We start from the raw sequence: 8,634 nt of genomic DNA, 5'->3' as shown, positions 1-8,634 counted from the left end.
TCAGAATATAGTCAAACAAAAGATAAAAATTTTTTTAGCAGATATGTACAAGGAAACTCTGTCTGCAGATTGTAAACAGCATAGAACAGAAGGTGGATGACAGCAAAGGAGAGAGTCTATCTGTCCAGGAAGACTTCAGAAAGATTACAGAAGCAGAGCAGCCAGTGAAAAAGGCAGAGAAATTAGAAAATGAGGTATGATTCAAAACATTGTTCAGAATCCATGCTTTACGCATAAGATGGCATTCATGTCCTATTCCCATGGTAACCTAGGTTGTTCCGCATCAACACCTGATGAATTGATCCAATATGACTAAGGAAATTGTCTCAGACATACAGAGAAAGGTCCTGAACTACCAACTGGAGTCCCTAGGCAAATCCACCTCATTCTTGTAGATCTTTGAGTAAAAAATAAGAGATGTCCCAGAGCTGTGGTCCTGGGCAACTCAAATTCACAGCCTTCATGACCTTCTGAAATGTTTCCTATGGCAGGCCGCCATTCAAAACTCATTCTATAAGTACTATTCTCTAGCACTGGCTACACATTAGTAAATTATCTATATCATTGTTAATATTTATTGATTAAATTAACATGGTAGGAGTGGGATTGATACCTCATTGTTTCCATTGTTATTGTCTACATATTGTTTACATGTCCAAAGTTCAAAATTCCTTCTTCATTGGATGCTGTACAATAGAATGTCCTCCAGATGAACAAGGGGCCAAGACATAAATATGGTAATAATCTTGGCAGAGCATTTGACAAGGAGAGTGCTTCAAAATAAGGGCTCATTAGTATCTCAATATTCTACAACCCTGCTTTACAATTCTCAAAATAAAACAAATGTGGACCTTCTTTTTTAGTTAAAAACAATCCCATATAGCCCTGTAATTAGTATGTTATATATAGTCATAGGTGGCTTAATTAAACATACAGTACTTTAGAGGAGTTATTTTCACGAACTTATTATCATATAGTGTGTGGATGGTGGTGTAAGAATATCCTGTGTTGTGGCAGAAGAGACGACTATATGGTTAAAAACACTGACTGCTCTTCCAAAGGATCTGAATTTGATTCCCAGCACCCACATCAGGCAGCTCAGAAGCATAGGTAAGTCCCGTTCCAGAGTGATCCAATGAAGCCATCTGGTCTACCAGAGCCCCAGCATGCACACTGTGTACATACATATACTCAGGTATGAACACATAAAGTACATAAGACATTTTCAAAAAGGCTAAGTGAGTCCATATTGAATTCTTTCTGGACAGTTCCTGGGCTGCCATAAAGACCTTGAGTAAGATGCATGACCTTCCTGAGTCTCTTTTCACTGAAACATGCAAATGCAGATTGCTATTCAGATTGCCTATTTAGAAATAACATATCATCACAGGCTAAGGGAAACAAAAGGAATTTAATAGAAAGTTGTGGATACCATGAGGCCTAGTGAGTAGGCTCTTTTTTAATTCCTCAGAGATAATAATTTCACCACTCCACACAACGATATTCATTTTTATCAACTAATGTGTTCATTCACCCCAATTGAGGAAATGAGATAAAACTATAATTGGCTTAGATTTCATGTATATATGCATATTATATGTGTATATACATGCATGTTATGTATAATACATATGTATATACACACTCACCCACATACACCCACACACACACACTCATACATGTACAGATTAGGAAACCCAAGAATAATGATATCAAGTCATGTTATGGCAACATTTCTGATCATTAGGGTAGGTGCAAACCCAATGCTTACTAAATGGTATGGCTTCTGTAGCAATTAACACACCAACCACACCCATCAATGGAGTCCTATAAGAATGCAAGCTACTCCTTGAAGCTTCAGGGAACATTGTAGCTGGCCATTAGATATTCCCAAATATTTTATATTTCAGAAATGCATTTCTACATTGCGAATGGTCAGTTGGCATCTAAAGATTCAAATTCCAAAAGTCATTTGGAAACAACAAGAAAATAAAGAAAGCCTTGGAGAATTCTTCCCATCCATTTCATAACATGGCATTCAGAAAGAAGTCATATGCTTACAGCAAAAGAGAGAATCCTGCCAGGAACTGTCATTTTCCAGGGAATCAGGACCTCAGGCCAACTATGCAAACCATCTGAAGCAAATCAGTGTAAATACCAAGCACCATCTAAGCTCTCCATGCAGAGCATCTCCCTTAGCGAATGCTTTCCAGTGTCAATAACTAACGCATGAGATGATTTGTTTCAAGTATTCTCTCTCCTCTTTAACAAAACCGCCAAAAGATGAGTAAACTCTTCAAGCCTTCTACTTATTTCACATGTGTGCGTTTTCAGATTGTTAGAAGTAACACTTCCAAATCCTGGTACACAGCAAGCCTCAACTACCAGCAGGAATGTATGCAAAGAAAGCTTGCCCAAGACTGATAGATTCATTAGGACAATATTACTCACAGACGGCCGCTTGCTACCTTCCTCCCATGAGGCATCTTTACATTCCTAGAGGGAATGTAAATGTAAATGTCTTGTTCTCTGCCTCTCTTTCCTCTGAGCCCCATCGTACCAACTGCTCTAAACTGTCTTTATCACTGGATTCTACTATATAGCCAGAGGACCTTGTTTATATACAAGAAATCAGCATTTGAGTCACAAGGGCAATGACAACAGACCTTCAGCAATCTACATCTTTACTTGGCTTCCTGTGCTCCCAGAGCTGGGGATGAACAGCATGTAAGAACCTAAACTCATTGGTATTTGGATACAGGTCTCCACACAGCATTCTGATAAATGTCTAGGGAATTTGTGAAGCAGAAAGCCTTTCCTATGACTGAATAAAATGGAAGCCAAGAAAATCAAGCCATGAGATAAAATTAATCTCAAGAGAATAAAGTGCTTTTAGTGACATTATTGTACACCAAAATTAAATTATTTCTGCTAATGCATAAAGACAAAAAGAGACTTGATGGTTTAGAAATAACTTTCCTCCATTAGTTTGAATATCTTAGGTAAAACTCTTTCAAAAGTTTCTCTTCATGTGAAGAAAACAACTGATGGAAATAACTATTTTCTAAACCTGAATGTTTTTAACACACACACACACACACACACACACAGAGAGAGAGAGAGAGAGAGAGAGAGAGAGAGAGAGAGAGAGAGAGAGAGAAGACAGATCCATAATAAAGTTAGCTCTGTCCTGTGCGTCTTAAACCACTTAAACATTCAAATCAAAATGCACACATGGTCCTATGCAAAAAAGTACTGCTTTATTAAAGTCTCAAATTCTGATTAAATTACAGTGAGAAATAGTTTTCCCAAAGTGAGAAAGGATTATTAATAATGTATCAAGAAACACCCTCTGGGCAGCACACATTAGCAAAGATAAGTTCTCATTCCATGCTCTGCAACATTAGTTGACATTTTCACGTATCTTTGTACCCTCCAGAGCATCACACTGTCACCTCAAGAGATCATGCGCAGAGTCTCACTGCTACTGTCCTCGATGACTACCTAGTTGAAAGCATGCACCGCCATCATCATTATTCATAGCTATTATTCATTTCTTTTATCTTTAATAGTGAATTTCAGTGATACTACTCTGGTGGGTTTTTTTTTTAAAGAAGTATCTTAGGAGGAAAATGTTTACGAATAATAACAACCATTCTCAGGTCTTGGCATCTCATCAACATCTCTGACTTCCACTCCAGGTTTAACCCAGGATCACCCATATTGATCAGAAGGTCAACTGTGGCAGCCTCAGTCCATTTGCTTCTTTCCATACCATTTGCTATGGGTCTTTTTTATTCTGCAGGGCCCTATGTGCCTAAATATCTTCATCTTTACCTTAAGGTCAACTCCTCCTGCAAGATCCTCTGTTTTGAGGTAGGTTATTGTCTTTCTCCACCAACACTTAGACAGCTTCACACAAATAAGTAGCATATGAATCCAGAAGATGCTGTGTAGTTCTTTGGTGCACAAATAACAGGTAAGTGGCTCACACCAAAGGAACTGCCTGGTGTCTACTGGACCCATGTGTACCTTAGAATCTGTGCCCAAGCAAATACGGGGATTCTGGTTATTTGTGGGATGTGGCTATAAATACATGTTTTCCCAGTTCTTTTTCACTTTCCTCAGAGACACCAATCTACACAAACAAGCTTATCAGAAAAACATAAAAATTTAGGTGACAGATGGGAGGTGGGAGGGAATGAGGGGTAACTAGACAGGAGGGAAACCCTTGAGGCACAATGTAACAGACCCACACGTGGTCTGTGGAAAGAACACTAGAAGGTCCTCCCCTCAGATCTGTCTCAGCCCTGGGAGAGCAACAGTTCAGTAAAAGATGACATCAGCACGAACTGAAGAACAGAATGGGCATATATGATCCCCAGTTCCCTTATTCTCTTCTGGGTGTGCAGAGTGTACAGGGGAGGAGGAGACAACAGAAGAGAGATGGTGGGGGTGGGGAAGGACACGGCACTCAGTCTTCACAGCAGGTTGTTAAGCAGCCTGGCAGATAAGAGAAGACAAGAACTGAATATATGCATGAAACTGTCAGTGCAGGTAGGTCCAGCTAGGCCCTGCTGACTGAGGGTATGGTGCAGGTCCATCTAGATATCACTAAAGGAAAGGGAAACATAGCCTAATAAGGTTTCTTAGAAAGAAGCAACAGGAGGAAAGAAAATAAAAAAGATAAAAATGTTTTCTTTCAAATCTATGCCTAATAAATTCCAGCCATCGAATAAACTAGCTATATATACTATCTTCTTTCAAGTAGGCCACCATGTTGAATTACTACAGTTCTACCAACATATATTTCCTCTCTTCACCCCAAGTTTTAATATTCTTCCATCTTAAGATTCAATATATTAAACACTAAGACCAAATATTTGACCTTGAGCTCAGAAGGCCAGCAACTGTCTTGATGGAGCCTAAGACCCTGGTGTCATCAAGCATGACAAGTTTCTTCTCTAGCCTTGGCTCCCAAGCTTCATGTAGGCCTTCCTACTTGACAAGAGGGCCACCACTGTGGACTGCGTCTCTCACTTTTTTAAAGAATGAGTGCTATGTTTGATCATTTAGAATTTAGAGGTCATAGAAAATTGGTTTAATTTATTTTGTATTTCAATCTATATTTCAATCTGGACAGAGCTAAATTTCACAAACATGCAACAGCTAATGTGCCCAGAACTAACCAACACACATGGAAAAACTACTCTAATTTCCCCCAAATTCTTGGTTAATAGATGGATACCTTCATGGCTCTGCTATGTTCTGTGCTTCTGATCCTGAAACAGAGACATCGCCAGATGAAGCCATTCTTCCTGTGAATTGCTGTTCAACTCCAAACACTATTTGAAAAAAAATCCCAAATATTATGTTATTACTGTGACTAAGTAGCTTTCAGAAGGCTGATCCGGGATGAAAACTGACTTTCTTGGGGGCTGGAGAGATGGCTTGGCAGGTAAGAGGACTGACTGTTCTTCCAGAGGTCCTGAGTTCAAGTCCCAGCAACCACATGATGGTTCACAACCATCTGTGAAGAGATCTTCTGGTGGGTCTGTAAACATCTACAGTGCACTCATACATATAAAATTAATAAATATTTAAAAAAGAAAAGAAAATTGATTTTTTGTTTATTTCTTTCTTTCTTTATTCCTCTCCGTCTCTCTCTTTCTACAAAGAAATTCAACATTTTCAAAAATCCAGAATGTCATCCCCAATCTCTATCATAGATCAACCACTAAAAACATTGAATTATAATCCAAAAATTATCTGCACATCAGAGACATAGCCTACAATAATGATAACAAACTTTGGAAAAGAAAAAAGGAAAAACATTAAAAAGTTAGTGCTCTTGACCACACAAGCAGTGTAGCCCCTGAGTAGAAATTGCTTGATTTAAAGCTGTGAGCTAAACTCTATGGCACAGGAGTACACAGCAACAAAGTTCATGCTTTGAAGAGTTACTGAAGACAGATTTACACAATTTTCTATGTTACTCAATCCCAATGACTGTGTTTACATATTTTAGATTCTTATTTAAACATTAACCGCTACCAAGGGAAATGACTCTTTGATTTGATAGTGACAACATTTTCATTAATTTCAATTGATATTAATAAGGTCAATAATAAGGATTTAGTTTCAGTTTGAATAAAAATGGTTAATTACCTTCCAAGTTGGTTTTTTTTTTGTCTTGGATTCTAGCATAAGCACCCATTCAAACAGTGAATGACATATTTATTATTCATGATTCTTATAATTCATGACTTTGTCGGTATCATTTATGCAGAAAAATGGGGTTTTTTTGATTGTTAGTATATGAAGTCATTAAGCTGGTCTCAAAAAAAACCTTATAATAAGATACAGTGCGGGCAGTGGTCGTGCATGCCTTTAGTTCAACACTTAGGAGGCAGAGGCAGGTGGATTTCTGAGTTCAAGGGCAGCCTGGTCTACAGAGTGAGTTCCAGGACAGCCAGGGCTATACAGAGAAACCCTGCCTCAAAAACAACAACAACAACAAACAAGAAGAAGAAGAAGAAAGAAAGAAAGAAAGAAAGAAAGAAAGAAAGAAAGAAAGAAAGAAAGAAAGAAAGAAAGAAAGAAAGAAGGAAGGAAGGAAGGAAGGAAGGAAGGAAGGAAGAAAGAAAGAAGAAAGAAGAAAGAAGGAGGAGGAGGTGGAGGAGGAGGAGGAGGAGGAGAAGAAGAAGAAGAAGAAGAAGAAGAAGAAGAAGAAGAAGAAGAAGAAGAAGAAGAAGAAGAAGACGAAGAAGAAGAAGAAGAAGAAGGAAGAAAGAAGAAGAAAGAAGAAGAAGAAGAAAGAAGAAGAAGAAGAAGAAGAAGAAGAAGAAGAAGAAGAAGAAGAAGAAGAAGAAGAAGAAGAAGAAGAAGAAGAAGAAGAAAGAAGAAAGAAGAAAGAAGAAAGAAGAAAGAAGAAAGAAGAAAGAAGAAGAAGAAGAAGAAGAAGAAGAAGAAGAAGAAGAAGAAGAAGAAGAAGAAGAAGAAGAAGAAGAAGAAGAAGAAGAGGAAGAGGAAGAGGAAGAGGAAGAAGACGAAGACGAAGACGAAGACGAAGACGAAGACGAAGACGAAGACGAAGAAGAAGAAGAAGAAGAAGAAGAAGAAGAAGAAGAAGAAGAAGAAGAAGAAGAAGAAGAAGAAGAAGAAGAAGAAACAGTGCTAACTTTTCCTTATTTGGGGGATGTTTGAGAGTCTCTTCCCCATCCATCTTGAGGGTCAGCTGATTAGTCTGCTGCACATGTCTCTTCTCTCCTCACTGTACTGCTTTGGGTACCACTGGTTCAACAAAGCAATTAAAATACACCAGCGATTGTCAAACATAGAAAGGAAGTGGCCTTACTACCTTGGGTTTGGCTTGCCCTTGGCTTTCCTCACAGCCATGCCAGCCTCCTACATTATCAGTGGCTGCTTCTTTTCTGTCCTGTTTCCTTTATCCATCCTCAGCGCCAATGAAGCAAAGACTCCTGGGAAAGCGTATCTTTTCCAGTTGCACCGTTCTCCTTGGCGGTCCTTTTAAGCAGCCGACTTTTCCACAAGATCCTCTACCTGCGGTCAGCCCTGAGCAGCTCACCCGTCCTCTGGAGGGAAATTCCCTCCATCATGTCCTTCTCCTGCCAAACTGAAAGCTGCCACAGGCCATTGAGTCCTGCTGTCAAAGGGGTGGGTGGGACCAGGTTGGGGCAAAAGGATGTGGTATCTTTTCTCTGTTTTCTTCCCCCTGCTGTGGAAGGCAGAAGGCGGGACGCACTGCCAAGGGTCCTCTGCAACTCTCCTTGTCTTGGAATTGAAATTTCCTGACTCCAGTATGTGGATTTCCACCACCACCCTAGGTCTGGAAAGACCAGAGTTTTCCAGCTGTTGTTTTTAGCATTTGCGAGCTCCAGAGCCTGGTCCAATTTGAATACTCCTTTCCCCTTTCCTTGTGTCATTTACCCTCCCACTTCCTCCTGCCTTCCATCATCAGGGATACCCTTTGTAATTTTAACTGTATCTTGTGAATTTCTTGTTACTGTTTTTCTGTGAAGCACATGCCTTGTACACACAAGTCACTCCCTTTATAGCCATCGCTGTCTTGTTTTCTTATAATTCAGGTGAGGTTTTGGTCTCTATTGCTCTGCTTTAGAAAAGGAAAGAAAGGAGTGAGGGAAATGGAGCCTGAAGAATTCGGATGGACAGACCTCAGCCGCACCGGTTGGGTTTTGAGGAGTCAGGTTCTTTCTTCCCCTTGAAAGGGAAAGAATATTTTTTCACTGGTACATTTAAAGTTTCCCAGCTACAGGATGGCACCAGTTCTGGACAAGTGCCACTGTCTCATAGTATGCTCAGAGAATCTGAACTTTTTAACTCTGAGAATGAAATTTACTGTGGGGTCAATGCCAGGTCAGACTGGTGTTTTAAGTAAGGAATACGGGGTGCTTCATATAGGAACTGAAGGGGTAAACGTATTGAACCATTTAACCTCTGATTGGTGATTCTTTCCTGTCATTTTAAGAGTCGACGCATGGGGTGGGAGGGCAGACGTAAGGCAACTTGTACAATTTTAAAATATCACAATTAAACATGAGCTGGTTTCCCATTTAAAAAAAAAAAGATCCAGTGCTAATTTTTTATTGTTGA

General features: G+C 39.5%; 1 pseudogene; it reads left to right on the top strand.

The window, feature by feature from the left end:
• Nucleotides 1-7,186: 7,186 nt before the first annotated feature.
• On the top strand, nucleotides 7,187-7,660 carry LOC127673551 (etoposide-induced protein 2.4 homolog; annotated as a pseudogene).
• The last annotated feature ends 974 nt before the right edge of the window (nucleotides 7,661-8,634 follow it).

The sequence above is a fragment of the Apodemus sylvaticus genome, chromosome 23 (assembly GCF_947179515.1).
Source record: "Apodemus sylvaticus chromosome 23, mApoSyl1.1, whole genome shotgun sequence".
NCBI classification, from domain to species: domain Eukaryota; kingdom Metazoa; phylum Chordata; class Mammalia; order Rodentia; family Muridae; genus Apodemus; species Apodemus sylvaticus.
The sequence above is the reverse complement of the archived record's forward strand: the minus strand, read 5'-3'. Positions and strand labels throughout refer to the sequence as shown.